Here is a 21,153-nt window from a genome sequence, read left to right on the forward strand (position 1 = left end):
TGAAGTATCTATCTTTCATAAGAAACAAGAAACGGAAAAAAGCCTCTACATCTTTGTGATGAAAAATACTTTGCCTAAGCCATATATTTTTGTGATTATAATGGAAGTGGCAAAGATTAAAATGTCTGCTTTGCTGACCAAACTTCCAAATCGCCATGAGAAAACAACTTCTCAATGGAAATTCAAACTACATCCACGACATGACCGAACATCACTAAGCCAGATGAAATTAATTGCAATATCCTATAGAGAAAACCGAAGAGTCACATACTAAGCATAGCAGTTATGTGAAATTATTGTTCAATTTGTAAAGAATCAGACTTGAGAGTTCTGAAGCAACACAGCTGGTGACTGATACAAAGCATACCACTTTCCGAAAGAGAGGCTCAAGAAGAGATGCAAATTCATCCGGCGAAAGACCTCCGGTCACATTTCTCCAATAACTGCAAAGTAATTAAGAATAGTGATTCACAGTCAGAGACACACTAAAACTAGAATACAGTGGTCCCTAGTAAAGTAAGTCTACCTAATCTTAGGCCTTGTTTTTGATCCTCGAGCCGATCCAGAACCACCCTCCTTATCCTCCTCCTGAAGTTGCCTCTTCAACATCACCAGTTCTAAAACCTGGGAGTGTTTATAGATACCAAAACCAGTGCTGCTAAACCAGCAGGGACTATATAGGAAGTCAAGATTGGCCCACCACTATGGGAGGTACAAAGAAGCTTCACCTTTGGAAACCACTAACTCCATGACAATTCACTAAAGTAAAAAAAAATTAGATTCTATAGGGGCTCCAAAGCAAGAAAACCAACCAAAAATTGGTCAGATATGTAACTACATTATTGCGTGTGCCCATATATTAATTGCATTTTGGACACTTCCAAGCGCCAAGAAGTCTGTCGTTTGGAGTCATCAGCTGAATATAGGACTGACACCCAAGAAGATTGGGCGAAAATTACCCAATAAAACCAAGATTAACGAACCAACGAATCGTGTCAAACGACCGACAGCTTCATTATTGGCACAGTCCAGGAGATACCCAGATGAAAAAATGTCCTGTTTCAAGTTTTCCCGATGTGGGGTTTGATAGAGAGAGAGTGAAAATCTACGGGACACACGGTGGCATCGACGCGTACCTGCGTAGGCAGTAAACAATGTGATCGAGAAAGCTTTTGGAAGTTACAGGCAGAGCTTCAGAGCAACCGCGTTCCGTTGAACACGACCGTTGCCCATTTTCGGCAGTTGAATTCCTCTTGCGAACTCGTCGGGTTCAACGTTAAAATATTAGGTTGTCTTGTGTGGTGAGCGAACGTGGATGGGCTAAATATTATTGGCTTGTCGGAATAAGGGTTTCCACCTAGCAGAGTTTGTCGCTGTCCGCGTCATAAAAACTTTGTCGTTGCAAGAATCGGGATTTCACCTTCCATGCTAGATTACGATCCGCAGAAGAATAGGGATAAACATTTTCCAAAGGGAACAAAGAGGAGACAATAATAGGAGTGCAAAACCGACCGCTTGGATCGAGAATCGCCTAAACCGGCCGATTGGATCCGGTTCTCAGAAGTGTTGGTCCAGTTCGTGGTTTTTAAAAGTGAAATCAGTGTCCGAGCAATCCACTTCTCGATTTCAAAGGGGAATTGGATCGAATTGGACTATTTGCATATACTTTTCCTTTTTATTTCTTCAAAAAAATTAGTAAACTATGAATAAATATTATCTTGTCCAATGGCATCACAAGCTGCGACACAACGACTCTTCACTCATCGTTGTTTCTGCCAACATCTTAAGATTTATCACTCTCTTTTATTGTGCACGAACACTCTTTGGTGAGAAAAAAATGACCGATTCCATTGGGTTGGATGGGAATTGGACACAGAACTGACAAAAATATTTTGCGTGCTTGAACGATAAATAAAACCCAAAGCTATTGAGCCAAGCTTGGTAAAGACCCATTCGATCCCATTAAAAAATATAAGAAAGGAGAATATGAGGAATAAACCCGATGCCTCTTGCTCTCAAACGATTTTGACCTAACTTTGAAAGTGTCCAGGCATGAAAAACAATAGAAAAAACCCACTTGCACAATTCATGTTTGGGATGTCAACATGTGCGCAATGACGAAGAGATCCATGTGTATTTGATTAAGATTTATGATTTTGAAGTGTATTCATGCTAACGCTCCACCCCAAATGGATGTCATGTTGAAAGTTGCTACCGATACTCATAAGAATTAGATATAATCAATAAAGTGATGTTTAAAAACTTTAGAAAACACACGTTTAACATAAACTCATACTAGTAGGGTATCAAGGATTGAGTCGTTTCGTTACTGTGACAAGAAGCGAAGTCGCTTCTTGATACAACTTTGTCTAGTACCTAGGTAAAGACCTGTCGCGACCTCTTTTTTTTCGGCGCTCGCCCTGATCGGGCCTTTCCGATTTGCAAGATGCAAAGGGCAAAATTAGATAAGAAGATAAAGAGGAAAGGAATGAAAAGGAAAGGAAGGAGACGGACAAAGAAAAGGAAAGGAAGGAGGTTGACACTTGGCATCCATGGAGAAGCTACTATGAACATATTTGTAGGGATGTATGCATGCAAGGGATTGCCAGCGTAACATTATTTGGTTTATTGTAACAATAATAATTTATTGAGTCCAAATTCTTGAATGGACCTTATAATAATTTATAATTATTTCCTATTTAGTTTTTTGTAATGTAGAACATACTATTATTCTCACAATAAATTAAAGATTATCATCCAATCATTTCTCATGCATACATAATATATAGTCAAATACAGCACCCTAGTTTTAGAACAAAAAGTAAGTATAGAACAAAAAGAATATACTTACGCTGTTTGGTCATGGTACAGCGCCAGTAACATCACAAGTTCTACGCTACTTCCATGTTCGAATGATTAGCCAACATGATTTTCAGGGAAAATTCGAGGGTTGTGGGAGCACAATCTGGGAAAATCTCCCTCAAATTTCCCCGGCCTGCATTAGAATTTCGATCCCTACTTTCATATTCTTGGTGGACGGTGGCTCATTTTGAAGTGAAGGGAAGGACCTAATTTGCTTCTATTTGGAGATTAGGAAGTGTAAAATTTCAATGGAATTGCAACTCAGTTTCTGCGATACTGCCTCTAGAGTAGGTTGACCAAGAATTAGATTAATCTTGACCTTTGTTTTCTTGAAAAAATGGGGCCATTAGTTCATATAAAAAGGCTGGTTCATAGATAGAACCTAACTGAGTCATTAGTCAAGTTGAACATACTAGCAGAATATATAAAGGACAGTTCAACAATATGTGTTTATTTATATACGTGTGTGTCCTCCAAGAATGACTGAAGCAAATGACTGAAGCAAAGGGACGAAATAGCTCGAGTGGAAGGAGAGGAAAGAAATAGCCAATATATATATATATATATATATATATATATATATATATATATATATATATATAATAACTAGCATTTCCTTAAATTTGCTTTTGTTTCCGCAAAGCATAAGTTGAATGGGAAGCTTAGTCAGATATTCATCTTTCCATGGCTTGGCTCGGATGTTAGTATTGCGAAATCGCAAAATATGATAGTTTATGTAGTAGGTTACGCCGAAAAGTCTGATTTCAAATTCAAAGTTTATTCTTTAGTATCGCAACAGACCTTTTGTTTGACCAGATAAAACCTACACCAGATATAAGAGTTCATGGATAGTAAGATAAGTGTATATGTTCGCAAATCTTAATTGATTTTTCTTCTTGAAAATTGGAAGTGAACCCACCGCAAAAATGGAGTGGGACCTCTTTACCTTTTGGAGATTTTAAATCTTTTTTCCTTTAGACTCAAATATTCTTAAATACTTACGTGATGAATATTGTACTCATGGACAAATGTATAAACTAATTATTCTATATCATCTCCTACATGTTTGAATATTAAAATTTATATCTTTTTTTTTCCTATGACAAACTTCCTAAATAAAATTCAAATCTTGAGATATTTATACGTATACATATCCACATACACGATTTCTTTAAAATAGTTTAACCAATAATTTCTTTCAACACTACTTAGTTACATAAGTATTTAAGTATATTATAACTTGCTAATCTTGCCAGTATCAATTTTTTCGCATGCACGCGACGCGTGCAAATTCATTAGTAAATCCACATCATAACTTACAATATCAAATTGCATTCATATGTTATTTTTAGACACCATCGGAGAACATAAAGTAATTAATGGCTAGTGTAAATCACTAAGTATAATGAGTTACTAAATAAGCCTCATCACACAACTTTGCAAGCACACGGGAAGGGGACCAAGTCATGACAAGGATCTCACACGAAAGAAAGAGATGCTCATCAGTAACACGTACAAGCTGCAGGACTCCTATGTGATTTTGGTTAGGGTTCGCATCGACCTTGCACTTTGACTTTCTTGACGTAGGGAAGCAAGCAAGAAAAGCTCCCGGAGACCTAGAAACACAGGACGAAAGATCTGCAGAATTTACAGATTGACCGGAATTGCTGCGTTGCTTACGTCGTCCATTTCAATCGTGGAAAGTTTGAATCGGTAAAAAGGCCTTGCACCCCAAGAAGCTATTCTGACCTAAAACAAAAAAGAAGAAGGTCAAGCTAGAAAATGTTACGCGCCTAAAAGAAAGAAAAGAAAAGTTATAGAACCCGATCGATGGACGGGCGGGCGGGTCTAGGGGAAACGTTATTGCGTGGTCTGCTGACGATATGGACCGGTATCATCTTGATCATTAATTAGGCGGGGTCCCGCCGTGCGATCTGTATGATCAAACAGTCGAGGTGGAAGAGGCCGGGCTTGCCGAGATTCCGTGGGCAACGATCAAGGCAGGCCCAAACTGGCCTATGGGCTTGGACACTATTTAGTAATCGATAAAGCACATGCAGATGGTCCAGTTGGGTTGGGCCCAAACCGTAAGCCCACCCATGTCGATTTCAGGTCCATTTGGGCCCGACATTGGGCCACACCTCGCGCGCTCTCTCTCTCGAATTCTCTTTCCACTCTTCCGATGATTTTCTCATCCATGAAAAATCAGTTAGATGCCACGTCAGCAGCTCGATTAAATTCGACATCGTCCCTCCTTTTTTTGGTTTGCGGAAATTCCTTTGGACTTGGTTTGTTATTTTTCGTTGTCGGCAAAATGGCGCTAGGAAGCCAAGACATAGGCACTTATTTCTAGGAATATCATCATAAAAATCTTAGACCCTTCACGGAAGCTCATCCCTCTCATAATAAGATCTCTAATATCGACGAAAAAGGGGTAGAAAGAGCGGTCAATGGTGGCGGTCTCCTTTAATATATATATATATATAAAGGGGTTAGGATCGAGAGTACTATGTGAGAGAACGAAGAAGTATCAAAGACTAACAGATCTATATGAAAGTAGAGAGATGTATATAAAAGGAGAATGATGTATAAGAACAGGAAAGTAAATAACTTAAATAAAATCGCGAGAATTAAAAATAATGTAAAGACAGAAAGCAATATATAAGATATAAAGTAAGAGTATGCATAAACAAAAACCAACCATGAAGGTGGTCTCGAACTTGTATTAAATAAAGCTGAAAAGCTGAAATTACATGTATTGAAAGATGCAGAAACTTAAAGTATCAAGTCATCCGCTAGGGCGGTAATCCGCACCTGTGGGAGTATTGATGTGTATTACAAGAAATGGTTAACCAACTATCATGTAAGTTGGTAACCCCGTATAAAACTATGTATGTGAAAACTAACTTACTTTGAAACCGGGGATACAAGGTAAGAGAGCTTGGAGATGGAAGAGATGAGGATGGAGATGGAAGGGGTGATGGGTTACAAGTGAGAGAGGGAGAAGAAGAAGAGAGAAATCTGGAAAATTTCGAGCCCCCTCTTCTATGTTGAGACGGTGTATTTATAGTGGGTGCTACAGTGTTGCTACAAAGGTCGAACGGTGTAAAGTGAACAAGATCGAGTGAACGGTGCAAAGTGAATAGTGAACAAATGTATGAAGAAGTGTATGTCTATTACAGACGGTGTATAGCCTTTGCGCCGCTCGTAATAGTGTTGGCATGTGATGTCTTTGAGTTTAATCTGGGCCTGCATTGATCCCGTAGTGATCGTCTTCATTAGTGTTTCCACCGTGATGTGACTGGGAGGATCCGTCTTGATTTGTCTTGAGATTTGGAAGATCCACATTGTGATTCTTCCGCTTCCGAGAGCATTGTCCCGAGGATGTTGCAAAGAATCCTCTCTGTTTTGGACTGCTGCAAGTGCTTTGCACTTGCCATGGATTTTTCCCCGTAGGAACGATGTATTTGATGGGGATGCGATTATTTGGGTTTTCGGCTCGGCTTTTAGCCATGTTTTAACCGATTAGCCGAGATCCTTGATCAAAAACCTCGAATCCATCCCACCATTTTGTTTTGTATTTTCGGACAAGTACTGTACACCTGGTTTATTGGATGTATTGTATTCAAATTCCCACGCCGTTACCCAAGAGATTCTGAATATTATGAAGAAATGCAGGCATGGGAACCTTATATCATGAGGTGTTGGTATGAATTGTTCATGAAGACCTTGTATCCTTGTTTGACTATGGGGTGTAGTATTATGTCTAAAGGACCAAAGAGATCCCACCTGTGAGTCAAACCGGTTTGGTAAGCTTTGTCTTGGGAAGTTGTCTTTGAAGAATAATAACCGGGAGTGTTGGAAATTTGTATTCCGTCGAAAAAGACATTCCACCAAGCTTGTTGGTAGTCCCGGTATGTATATGAGGAGGAGTATGGCAAAGGCTTTGGGTAAGTCCGGTTTGGAATTTTTCGGGGTGTATGGGGTGAGGCTCCCCATTGTGAGGGGTGTATGACTTTACTGATGGATATAGTGGAATAAAGGATGTTTTCTGTATTGTTTTTATCAGCAAAGTGAGTGAACCTTGCCGATTCTGTTTCCACTAAAATTTGCTCATAATAAGCAAGGGTTTTGTTTGTATTGTGGGGTTTGAAAAGCCAATTTTTTGGAAATATGTTTTTTTGCAAATTTTATTGGATCTTCATCAAGAATCCGTCTTCCACGACTAATATTTTTTGGAAAGATGTTTTGGGGAAAAATTTTGACCTTGAGAAGGAGGGGTTGCCCGAGGCCTAATAACCACCTCACTCGAAATTCTTTTGTATTCCGCTTGTTTTTGTGTAGCAAGCGGGAAGGATTTTTACTTACCTCTATGGCACCGGATGGCTCTTTCTTTACATTTTGTAAAGACTGGGCAAGTAGCAATATTGTTTCTTTTGGTAGTATGTTGGCTAATTTGATTAAGGGCTAGCATGGGTTCGAGATGATATGGGTTACGTTGTCAAAGGTGTTTATTTGTAAGAATGTCTGATTGTTTTCTGCCATTTGGAGCCATGTCTTGACGGATGTTAAGCCTTTTTGGCTTTGGTGGTGTATTGAGGGTTCGGCAAAGTGGCTTTGCCTTTGCTTTTATCTTTGTCTTTTTGGGTCTTGGCATGATTGTATCCCCTGTAAGAATTCTCTTGTGAGAAAATCAGGTAATGAATTTGAAGAACCATTTATAAATTCAATGTCAAAATCGAATCTTTTGAAAGTATGGCTTGCCATCGGGCAAAAATTTGTTTTGATGCAATGTTTAAAACGTCTTTTGTAAACGCCTTTGGCTGATTTGCAATCAATCCTCAAGATGAATTTTTGATTTAATAAATCTCCTTGGAATTTTGATATAGATAAAACTATAGCAAGTATTTCTTTTTTGATTGTCGAATAATTTTTGTTGAGTGGAATTCCAATGTTTTGAAATGAACTCGAACAACTTGTTCTTTGTTGTTATTGACTTGTTTGAGAATACCACCATATCCTAATTCTCGAGGCATCTGTTTCAACTATTTTGAAAGTGGAAGGGTCAGCAAGGTGTAAGCATGGTATATCTTTTACATGCATTTTGATTTGTTTGACAATGTCTGTATGGACAGATGTCCAGGGTGGAGGATCCTTTCGTAACCTTTGGTGTAAGGTTTACAAAGGATATTTATATTTGGAAAGAAATCTAAAATATAATTGAGACTACCCAAAAACCTTTGTAATTGAGTTTTGTCTTTGATCTCATCAGGGAATTTATCGGTAAAAGAGATTGATCTTTCAATGGGGGTTATAGTATTTAAATGAATGTAATGACCTAAGAATCTAATCTTGGTTTTGAAGAGTGCAATTTTAGTGGGAGAAACTACAAGACCATTTTGTATTATTATTTTTATGAAAGTAGATAAATGTTTGAAATGTTGTTCTATATTGGAAGAAAATACTAGAACATCATCTATATAAACTATGATGTATTCTCGAATACGGGTTGAAAATCTCATTCATAATTCTTTGGAATTCGAAGGGGCATTTTGAGGCCGAATGGCATAACATTCCATTCATATTGGCCAAAAGGTACTTGTAAAGGCTGTCTTGTATTTATCCTTATCATCGACCCGTATTTGCTTAATCCCGACTTCATGTCAAATTTTGAAAATATTTTTGATCTACAAAGTCTGTTTAGCAAATCTTTTTATTGGGTATAGGATATCTTATCCACCTAAGGGCTGTATTAAGAGGTTTATAATTAATGACTAACTGGGAACTCCTCTTTCAAGTTCAGCATTTTTATTGACATAAAAGCAGAACAACTCCAAGGTGATTGGCTTTTTCTTATGAGTTTTTATCTAAGAGATCTTGTATTTCGCTGATGAATTTCAAGACTTCTTGGTTCATTTGTGTTGGGCGAGCCTTGGTAGGTATTTTTTGTTTTCGTAAAAGTCATGTTCATAAGGTAAATCAACGATATGTTTTTTCTTTCCCAAAAGGCATTGGGTAGAGTAGAACATATAGTTTTTTCTATGTGTTTTTGAAGGGAAGCTATTTTCTCTATGATGTTTGGTTTTATAAGATGTTCTTCTATTCTTTTGAATTCTAAATCTTCTTTTAAGAATTCGAGTTGATTTTCTTTGTCTTTTATGAGGCAATTTATTTCTGAAATAGAATGTTCTTGTAAAATATTTAGGCTTTTCTTTTGTGGTTTTGTTATGAAGTTGAAGGTGATTTTTCTATTTAGAGCATGGGTTTCAATACCTTCGTTAGTAACGTAAAAGGTTGTATTAGTTGTATGAAAGGAGTTCCAAGAATTACTTGTTGCCTCATATTTTTAACTAAAAGAAAAGAGGTTTTATAAGACATTTGGTCTTTTATTATTAGAGCTTCGGGTAACTTGTATTGTATATTCGTTTGTCTCCGAGGCTGATTTTAAGGATTCTTAAGTTTTATCAAAGTATCTTGTTGGAACAAGGCCTTCCTTGATACAATTGAGGTCAGCCCCGTATCAAAGAGTGCCGTTGTTTCAATAATATACTCATTATTGATTTTTATTTTAATATTTATTATCCATTTCCTAGATGTGATTTCGTTAATAACATAAGAAAGGTGGATCAAGTATTTGGGGTACTAGTGATTTCATTTTGGTTATCAATATTTGTTTTTCCTTTTATGACAAGAGACTTTATATTAGAAATTTCTTGTTTCATTTCTGATTGGGTTTCTTTTAAGGCTTGTATTTCCAATTTTTGTTGTTTTATTTCATTTTGAAGGTCATTAATATTTATGGGTCTAGATTGGGGTTTTTTGTTTCTATTTAGAATGTCTCTAAGATTGTAAGAAGTATTAGGCTTGGAAGTAATATTCATAGAAGAGTGTAGTCTATCTAAGTATTCTTTTTTGGCTTCGTGGTCAAGTATTTTGTCGGCAGTCGAGAAGGAATTCTTCTTCTTTAGTTAAGACGTTTACTTCAGAATGGGTTTTCTGGTGAAGCATCTTCGTATTCGGATTCGAAGAGAATTCTATCTCATTAATCAAGACCTTCTTCCTCAAGAAGTTCATCAGGAAGAAGTATCATCATTTTCTATGAAGATGTTATTTAAGCGATTAAGAGTATTGTCATCTAAAGAAAGTTCATTCAATTTTTTGTTAATCCTACAATATTTTGAAATATGACCTTTTCTACCACAAGAATAGCATTTAATGTCTTTAAAATTTTTTCTATCGATTGAGGTCTATTTTGGTTATTCTCTTGTCTTTGTTTGTTTCTACGAAATGGAGGTCTTTTGTGATGTTTCTTTGTTTCCTTTTCAGGAGGACAAGTTCCCTTACATTTTGATTTTGTTTTTTCATTATAAGAGGGGTCGTATTGAGCACAAAAATCTCCTAGACTTCTATTGGTGAGGGATTGTTCTTCCTTGAGTTGTCTTTGTAATTTGATTGTATTACACATTTGGGTTCCTTGTTTATAAACATAAGAGACTATTTCTCCATAAGAAAGGAGATCATAAGGAATTTGACCACTATAATCTTCTCTAATTTTATCTCTAACTTGGTCACCTATAATCTGAGGTAAACCGGCTAAGAATTTTTCTTTCCAAAAGGGTTGATTGCAGTCGGGTCTAATAAGAACCCTTTGAAAGAAAAGCTCTTTGTATTCTCTAAATCTTCCTAAGGATTTGCACGCATATTGGAAAGGAGATCTTGGTTTCTATCCCTAATGTGTGAAGGATCTCCTACAAAGTGTTGTGAAATAGAATAGATAAGGGTATTGACCGCATCTTGGATGAGATGTCCTTGATCATCATCCATGCGTTGACCAAAATCATCTACCTTATAAGCAAGTTAAAATTTGTGTCTTTTGTTCATCCTGTCGGTAGTTATCCCACCAACCTTTTAGTTGTCCAAGAATCCGGCTACTAAAAGATTAGCAACAGCATGGTCGAAACATCTTGCTGTGTTTTGTAAGCATTAGCAAGCATCACCATGTTGTTAAGGATGTTCATAATATTGGTTTTCGCAACACCATCAATGTTCCATTCATAGATGGCGTCGGAGAGTATTTATTCTGTATTTTTTTGCGATGATTCTTCTTGGGCAATGTCTGGTGGGGTAGCTCTACTATAATAAAGCTTCGAGGTTGTCTCCACTGAGTCTGTTAATTTCATTGAGCGGACTCATTCGGAATTGCCAGAGTGTTTGGTCGTGGTACTAATAGTGGGTTGGTCTGAGTGTCTTTAATGATAAGATTCTCGAATTTAGGAGTGTCTAGTATAGATCGAGGTTCTAACTTTGATTTTCCTAAGAGTTTTTTCTTTTGTTCTATAGCTTTGGCAAACTCGGGCTAAGATTTTTGGAAATTCGAAGGCTTTAAAAATGGGTTTTTGAGTGTGTCGGCTTGAGGTGAAATAAGCCGAGTGGGATTTCAGTATGGTGGATTCTATCCTATTCAATCAAGTTTTCCTAAGGTTACTAAATGTTGATTAGTAAAATTGTTTTGTTCAATAACTTTGTGGGTGTATAGAGAGTCTCCTTTGTCCGGAAGCCTAAAGGGAGTGGCTGTAACCTCGCTATCTCCATGCTGAATTTTTATTCTTCTAAGGGGTGGATGATTGGATTCTATGGTTTCACCATTATCAAGTTTCCATTTGTAATGATGATCTAAAACAAATATTTCTTTTGGTTCGAGGAATTGTTCTTTCTAACCAATCAAAGAAAAATATATGGACTTCATATTCATATATGTAGTCGTAATATTTTTGTTTGATGTCTTTTGCTTTATCGGCAAAGGTTTTGAAGAACCATTCTCCGATTTGTTTGTTATTTTCTAATTAAACTCTTTGTTAAGAAAAGTTTTGTTTGGCTCAAACATTAAGCTCAGCATCTATCATTTCAGAATAAGTAGGAGAATGATAAAACATTAAAAGCGGAAAGACTATTATCTATCATTTGTCAAGAGGAATAAGTGGAAGGAGAATGTATCATGAGTGGAGAATGATTTTCTGAGGGATGGTGAGGACTGAGGAAGATTGGGATTAAGATCTACCGACCTTTTTTGTTGACTAGATCTTGAATCGAATGATCTTTCTGGGGAAATCTAATGGTCACTCTTCCTTCTGATGTTGAATGACATTAGTAGGTTCTGTATTTTGAACAACTTGTTATCTAATCCTCGGTAAAGTAACTAATTAGATCTAGGAATTGTTGTATTTGTTCGTTTGAAGGAGAAGGCCAAGACATAGGCACTTATTTCTAGGAATATCATCATAAAAATCTTAGACCCTTCACGGAAGCTCATCCCTCTCATAATAAGATCTCTAATATCGACGAAAAAGGGGTAGAAAGAGCGGTCAATGGTGGCGGTCTCCTTTAATATATATATATATGTATATGGTGGTTTGAATTTCTGATTAAGATAAAATTGAATATGATAATATATGAAATCTATAGATTTTGTTTTATCATATCTACCTGTTTAATGAATCATAGTAATGAAGTTGAACATACTTAGATCTTATTATGTACATTATTTGATATGAACAACATATTAGTGTGAATAAACCTAAAAAGCTCATAAACAAAAGGGTAAAAATCTCTCACAACACTTTTGCCTACTTTATTTTTATTTGCTTTTTTTCCTCACTCTTTTTAATTATTTTTTATTTCTTTTTTCCTTTCATCATTCTCTAATAAAATTTTATTAAATAGTAAATTGTACTAATATACCTAAAAATACCAAAAATATGTAATAAAATAAAATATATATATTGAATTTATATTATAAGATAAAAATTAAATTTGAATATATAAGTAAAAATAAAATAAAATTAAAAAACTAAATTGTTATTTTTATTTTGAATATAATCTTAATTTTATCAATTTAAAAAGTTTATTATTCGAGAAAAATGATTTTCTTATTATGAATATTAAAGATTATATCCACTTTTATCTCACTTTCCTCATATGATAATTTTATCCGTGCTATATATTATATTTGATTTTATCCTAACTTAAGTAGGTACCAAATGTGAAATATATATAATCTTAAATTTTATCTTGATTGCTAAACGCAGCTTTTAGAGTTACCATAAGAGTTCTATACCCATTAAGGAATATTCAGTTTAAGTTGCAATCTAACTACATTACTTATGACTCAAAGGTCTAAAATTAATGAACTCGCCACCACGATTCTATCAAGGTACTAGGGGTTAAGAGGACTATCCATACAAGGCATGCTAGGACGAGCCATAAAGAAATTCTCTCGCGACCTAAATTAAACTCGTGACCTTGCATAAGACAAAACGGTTATTTGTTTAGTTGTCACGCGTGTGTTTATACCTCATCATTAGAGACATAAAAAGGGGGCGGAAAAAGGGAATAAAACATTAATATGTCACTTTGGGGAAAGATCCGGTGGGGCCCACCACGAGTTCTTCAATTTGTCAGGTGCCCCGATTAAATTAGGGTTTCATTTCTCTCTCCACTTCTTGCCCAACCAGATGCGACTCGGAAGCTCGCTGATCACGAGTCGCGTTCTCCGGTAATGACTCGCTTGTGTTCTTCCGATTCGTCGTTCGCGTCTTTTCCATCCGTTGGTCGCTGCATCATTTGCTATTTTTGGTTCTCTTCTTGCTGCTGCATTGGTCGAAGGAGCAATTTGTCGCTTGATTCCGTTGCCTGCTGTGGATTTTGAGCTTAGGTTCGTTGTCGGTCTATGTGCAGAAGGGTTCATTGGGTAAATGAGGGGGGAGAGAGGAGAGGGGATGACTTGATTTGGCCCGAAATGGAGTTACTGGGGGATGTTTCGGAGACGGCGGGATGAGGTTGAAGTGTTTTTGCTCTCGTCGGAGTGACTTTTTGAGTGCGTGATGCGAGAATAGCGGCGGCTGCTTGGTTTGAGTTCGTTGATTTTGCGATACTTCCCAGTTCAATTAGCTTCTGTTGTTGAGCACTTTATGGCGACTGAGCTTAGCTTGTGTGTTGGATGATTCTTTAGCTGGCAGCCTGGCACTTCTTAGAGTCTCGTTTTACATATTATGTAGAGGAAAGCAGTAAAAAAGTTGCAGTTTTAAGGAATCATGTGAGACGTGTTGTGCTCGAACTCTGTCAATTATCATTCTTGTCGTCTGGTGCAGTGTTTCCTCGAGCATGAGGTAATTTGGTGTTTTTCCATGGTACTTGCTGTAGGTTGGCTAGTTTTAACCAAGTAATGGCATGAGTATGACCACTTCAATCGTACTTTAAGGGCACGTTTGTTTGGACTTAAATAAAAGGTTTCCCGCCAAAATTTAAGCTATTATTCAAATTTCGGAAAATTACGAAAAAGTTATATGTGAATGTACATGTCAACATATGAGTACGGTGAAAGTTTCATGAGTTTCGCATTTATAAAAAGTTAAAAGTGTGTGAGCTGCAATATATAGATTAAGCAAAAATAAAAACATAGAAGTCATTCCTGACATGCCCAAAGCTTGGACAGGTTTAACAGCTTTTTCTTCTAGTTCTGCCTAGGTTCCTCAAAGCCTGCTTGAACTTCCCCACCTTGGTTCAATCGCAGAGGACATCCAATCCAATTGCTAAATTGGCTTCTTTGTTTTTCTGTCTCTTTAACTTGGTTGAATTCTGCCTCTTTGGTCTTGGTGCATAGAAATGAACCTTCAGATGAAGTTTCTTTGTTTGGAGAATTGATAGCAACTTTTTTTGGTGAATGGTTATGAGAGTACTTGGAGTGTGTGATTTTTGGTTCTGGCTGCTCTGTCGTTCTTATGGATGATAAACAGGACTCTGTATGATGCTTGTTATCTGAAAACCAATGTTTTTATTCTTTGTGGGACAGTTCTGCTTCCATGGGATGGAACGATAAAATCGTCAAGCAGCCGGAAGAGGAAAATCATGAATCGTGGACCCTAACTCTACACTCTCTGTCTGATTTATCCCACATTTCGCCAATTGTATTCTTGTACCTCATTAAAGAATGTTATGCTTCTGGTATAAGAATGCCTTCCCCTTCAAAAGTCTCTTGCCACGTTTATATTCTCCATTTTCCCTTAGTGGTATTTCACATCATATGCAGTATATGCGAGCAAATGACTTTTCTAGTGTTCCTATATGTATCAGATGATCGACTTACCTGCACCTTCTGGTTTTACGTCAACTTTTTCTTTAACTTCTCTTCCAAAGATGAGGCTCTTCTTTAGATGCTAGTTTTATTCTAAGAACAAGCTGAAGTTTTGAGCCATGTAAGACAATTGTCCTCAAATCTCAGCAATTAGAGGACACACATGCAGTACATTGTGCATCTCAGTATTTACAACTACTGTCACACTGCACATAGCATTACACTTTTTGATGAGGAATAATTGGTCATTTACTGGATGTTGCTATCCTTCAGTCTTTTCATAGATGCTTGGAATCCCCTTGGTTTATGGCTATCTGGACTTCGTTTCTTAGAGATATTGCCTTTTGTTCTAATGCTTAGGTACCTTGAAGGCAACTAGGAAGTTCGGGGCACTTCAACATCAAGTTCATCAAGTATTAAATAATGGGCCCCGACCTGGACCTGCTACTTTTGTTATACACTGTCTCTATGCACTACCCATATTTGACATTTACTGTGAGGGATTCAGTCACTTGATAATATCTTCTCTCCGTCGTTTTCTGAAAGCTAACCTTGCGGACTCCATGCAAGCAAAGGACTTAGCTGCGCATTTATTTGTTGATATGGTTCAGGGTTATGTATATCATGATGAGAGGATACTTGTGAAGATAGTAGAAGTGTATGATGTGAGACTGACAAACCTTGAGAATGTTATATGCCAACTTAAAGCTACAGACATTAACTTTAGACAAGTCACTGCATTGACATTTCTTGAGCAATATATTTTCAAGTTGATAAAGTCCCAGTCCTATATGACAGCAGTGACTCTATTGGAGCACTTTTCTATTCACCAATTTGGGAAATCCTTCCTTCTTGCTATGATGGAAAAGAAAGAATTTAGGGCTGCAGAGAAGTGGGCCACATTTATGGGCAAGCCAATGTTATGTCTACTTGTCCAGGAATATATAGACAGACAAATGCTGAAGTATGCTTATGTGACAATAAAGAAAAACAATCTCCGGCAAGGAATTTGCTGATGTATATCATCAATGTAAAGAAAGGTACTTCTTTGCTGTTAAAATTTTCTGGAAGTGACATTTGCTTTAGATTTATTTATTATGTTGCTGATAGTGCATGGAAATCCAAATTTCTTACTGCAGCCATTGTATTGAGAACAGCAAGACTAATTTATTCTTTTGTAGTTCAATGAAGCAGCTAGCAGAAAAAGGGTGTTGGGATGTTGCTGAGTCAAAGGCAAAGGGTGATATACAGCTCATTGAATACCTGGTATTAGTCTAAAATGCTTTGTTCCAACTGTGGCATCTTTCTTTAGATGAACTTGAAGTTGTATGATTTTAAGTTGCAACTTTAGTAGATTTGTATCAATCTTTTGAGGTTGGCAGTTTGGCCTTCTACAGGGGTTCCTCAAATAGTTTTATCAGTCCTGTGTCCTGTCTTTCTTAGGAACGGGTATTGGCAGAACTGTTTCAGTAATCGCACGTTTTATCTCCTGCTATTGGACTTTGGTGCAATGTCTAATGGTTCTTGGTCCTTTCATAGAGAAATGTGATTAATTTTCTAGTCATAAGTATGTCTTCTGATGTAACTATAGCATTTGAGCTGTGTACATAAATGATATCTTGTGGCTTGAGCAAGCAATTCCTGTGGTACCACCTCCTCCTTTGTGATGAACATTTGTCCTATTACTGTTGTTCTTTCCTCCTTGCCTTTGCCTTTTCCCGAAGGTGATGTTTAAGTTTTGAAATAACATATTACCAGTAGCTGTCGTTAGACATAAAGAAGGGAGACTTTACGTGCTTTTGTTTATTCTATTAAGATTTTTCTCTTCCACTTTAAAGGTCTATTTGGCAATGGAAGCTGGTTATCCAGAAAAAGTTGATGAATTGTGTGATCAATACTCTCTTCAAGGTTTTCCAAAAGCCAAAGGTGTGCCAACATCTATTATGTTTGCCAATATATTAGGATAAACATATTGCTGTAATTTCTTTTCTCCAACCTGTAAGTTTAGAAAACTATGTTGTTGCACTAGTTTTGCTGAAACAGTTTTTTGTCAGTCACTGCTGTGATCGGAACCTCTATTGTGCTACTAGAATCCAACTACATGCCTCAAGTAGGTTACTGGGAACCTTAGATAAGGTTTCTTCCTGCTTTGTTTGCATAAAGTACCTGGACTATGCATAAGATACTATAGGCACAGTTAACGAGGTGTTGGCATTCTTGTCTATTGAGTTAAGTATGGGGCAATTGCATTGGTCAATGTAGATGGCTATCTTTGTTCGAATATACCTTCTAATGTGAATATCTTTATCAATATATTGCTTGCATTTTGTCAGAGAATGTGGCAAACTGATTGGGATTCTTATGGCCAGTATATTGTTATTCGGTGAACTGAATGGATGTTTTGCTTACGTTCTCTTGTTGTTATAACTTGTAAATCTTGGTTTGAGTTGTATCTGGGGAAGTGCTGAAGTCATTATGTCTCAAAAATTGCTGAATCATTTGATATCTTGAATCTGACAGTTGCATCTGCAATTAGGTCTCTAGTTCTCCATGACTGAGGAAAAGAATAGTTCTGCTTGTGCCTGATGATCTAAAATCATATGCTTGCCATATTATGTGGACCTTGAAAAGTTTTTAGTAGACCTTCGTATACGTTGGGTATTAAACTTCTCTGATAAATGTGTATTCTGTTGCACTATCATCAGTATGGTGTAAGTATGCTATGCCTAGATATTTAGTCCTTGGTGATCTCATGTTGTGGAGTACAACAGTAGGATTTTCTCAGTAATGTTGCATTCTCTTTTTCAAATATACTAATTTGTAACCGTTGGCTTGTTTAGAATTGGATGCAACTTTTCTGCATTGTAAGCACTATTTGTGCCTCAAAGAACTGGGCATTGAAGATGTTTTTTGGGTTGATCGAGTGGATAGTTTGCATACAGCAACATACTGTATTGAAGAATCTAAAGTTGTTGGTGTGGACTGTGAATGGAAACCCAATTATGTAAAGGGCAGCAAGCCTAACAAGGTAATTACTAAGTCCTGTTTGTCCTCATCTTCCTATGCATAATCTCTTGGAGGTTTTATTTACTCGCTGAAAGTTGTCTTTGTGCCTTTTTGTTCCAAACAAATTCCTTGTTGCCAGAAAAGAAATTAAATGGTTTAATGATCAAGAGTTATCGTCAAGCTTTTGGTGATTGCCACTATCTTTCTTACGTTTCAACGGCCATGAAATCAACTATGAAGTATGATATTCAACAATGGCGTGCTGAGAACAAAACTTTTAAGATGATTTCAGATGTGCTGTACTTGTTATATAGTGCGCTTCCTTTCAAAAAATTTGATGATTCATGTAAAATGCTTGGCCAGATGTAGGACCCGTTTGAAGGCTGCATTTGGAAGATTCGTGTAAAATGCTAAAGAGTATCTATATGCCTTTTGACATCTGTTAACTACTATCACAATGGTTTAAATCAGACAAGGCAGATGTAGATGGTATAGGACTATGGAGAGGATATGGCAATACAAGAAGACGATGGTTTTGTCTCCACTTCTCACCATCTTATATGTGGTTGCCATTGGCATGGCTAGTCTCACCAATCAATGTCCCTAACTGCTGTTGACTTAGCTCTCTTGTTGTGTGTTATTTGGCTCTAAGCAGTGACTTGGTCTCTTCAGCCAAATTACAGCAGCTGCTTGCTCTGCTGAGGTGATTTAGAGGTTTTGGTTGAGCAAGTTGTGGCTGCAATTTGGTGGAGAAGATCAAGGCACCGTCAGGTCTCAGGTTGGCAACTTCGTGTCAATTGTCATGACTTTTTGTCACTTTTCTGATTGGCTCGTTCCACTATGACCTCTGTGTCAGCACAAATATCTTAAAAGGTCATCCATTAATGTCAGAAATTAATTAAGTCTGATGTTTATTTTGATTTTCAGGTGTCCATCATGCAGATTGCTTCCAGCAGAAGTGTTTTCATCATTGATCTAATAAAATTGTCAGGGGATGTGCCACATATTCTGGATAACTGCCTGAGTCGTATTTTACAGTCTTCAAGTATTCTAAAGCTTGGTATGAGAAATTATTTAGCATAATTGTATTCTATCCTTTGCTTCTTGGTCCAAGCATCAGCCTTAATCAGGTATAACCAACATGTGTCTTCTAATCTAGGGAAAAGAAAATCATTGTACTGACATAAGAATTTGGAATTTCTGGTACCAGACGTACATCGGGGCATCATAAAGCAAGAGTTTAGGCAAGGAATAATTATTTGTGCATGTTTGGTACTGATATGACTAAGGGTGACTGGCATTGAATGTTTCAGTATGTTTGTTTTGCTCAAGTGAATAGCTTTCCACAGAATTTCCTGATGTTCCTGCCCTATGCAGGCTATAATTTTCAATGTGATATGAAGCAACTCGCCAGCTCCTATGAAACTCTGGGGTGTTTTAAGCATTTTGAAATGCTGTTGGACATTCAGAATGTATATAAAGAATCCAGTGGTGGTCTCTCGGGGCTTGCTGAGGTAAAGTGGACTTGCATTGTATGACTAGTATTGCTGCCTCGCTTACTAACAGTGGTGAAAAGGGGGGAACATGATTTCTTCTTGCTCAGAACTCATGTTGGAATCTGTGATGCATGCCTTTGAGGTTGCTTTTTGCCCTGATGAGTAATTACTTTTACTGTTATCTCTTGCCTCTAACTAGGAAATACTTGGTGCTGGTTTGAACAAGACAAGAAGGAATAGCAACTGGGAGCAACGACCTTTGAATCAAAATCAGGTTATTTTATATTTTCTTTTTCCGTTTTCTTTTGATATTATTGCCTCAGAAAGGAAATTGCCAGAAAGATCACATGATTTAATAGCAGAACTCAAATGGTTGCAATAGCATACTATAATGCGTGGAATGCATCTGGAAGAACGATATCAGTACACAGAACTTCATGGAGACTTCCAATTATATCTTAATGCTCTGAACATTAGAGAGCCTAGGGTCAGTAGACATGATAATCATTTGCTTAAGCAATTTCTCGAGATCTTTAGTGCAACAAAAATTTCTCGTGGTGTCTATTTAAAACAATGTTTATGCTGATATTTTTTAAAAGAAGCTTTCCTTTTTCTTTTTTTTTATTTTTATTTTTAGCAAACACCATTTGCTATTTCAACTCCAAGAAAGAGAGAGAAACATAAAGTATATTAAGGAGCAAACACAGCGCAGAAAAGAAAAGGAGAAAAGTTAACCGTTGGTGTTTCCTGAAATATGATTAGAGCAGTAGCCCTTTGATGTAACTGTAACAATCGCAATGTTCGCAGCTGGAATATGCCGCTCTTGATGCTGCTGTTCTTGTGCACATATTTCATCATATACGGGACCAATCTCAGCAGGGTACTGCAGATGGTAATGACAAAATCGAATGGAAGTCTTCTATAGTAAGTGGACAGCACCTATTAATTTTCCTTAATTCTCCTATAAGAAAAGCTGAAGTGAAATGACATTCTTCTTAAGTTTTGAGCCAGCTTATTTGACCATTTAAAATTATTGCAGATTTCACACTTGGATAATGCCAAGACAACTAAAAAGAATGTTCGGAATAGAACAAAGTGCAGGGTGGAGACTAAATAGCTGGACAATCAATTCATGAACTGTCGGAGCTATTTGCTGCAGGGAGTTTTTCTTATGTAAATAGCTTTTGCATATAAGGACATCATTACTTAGTGATCCAATTAACAATTCTGATGTGCATATGGAAAGGATTCATTGCGAATGAGTGCTTTGGTTCCGTCTTCTTGTGCTGGGTCGCTTTTTCTCAGGAGAATTTAGGTGCCTCAGAAAGCTCGTTGGTCGAAACCTGACCACGGCCACACTCTATGCTTTTGAGTTCTGGTTTCCCAACACGAAGTTACTATTGAATTTCCTTGATATGCCGCGAGTGTATAAATCTGATGGATATATACTCGACAGGAGCCAAATTGTCTTGCTGAGCCATTCACCAAAATGAGCAGCCATCTATGCAGATATTGTAATGCTCTACCTTGCTCGCTGTAATTTGCATTCGTCGTGCCTTTTGCTCAAGCTAAGCGATTTCTGGGGAACAAAGCGTGCTGTATCTGGCAATAAGAAGAACCAAAAAAAGGGACGATCGAAACCAAGAATAACCGCAATTT

General features: G+C 37.1%; 1 pseudogene; it reads left to right on the forward strand.

The window, feature by feature from the left end:
- The first annotated feature begins 13,260 nt into the window (after nt 1-13,260).
- Nucleotides 13,261-20,908, forward strand: LOC104429088 (annotated as a pseudogene).
- The last annotated feature ends 245 nt before the right edge of the window (nt 20,909-21,153 follow it).

This window comes from Eucalyptus grandis, chromosome 7, assembly GCF_016545825.1.
Source record: "Eucalyptus grandis isolate ANBG69807.140 chromosome 7, ASM1654582v1, whole genome shotgun sequence".
NCBI lineage: Eukaryota > Viridiplantae > Streptophyta > Magnoliopsida > Myrtales > Myrtaceae > Eucalyptus > Eucalyptus grandis.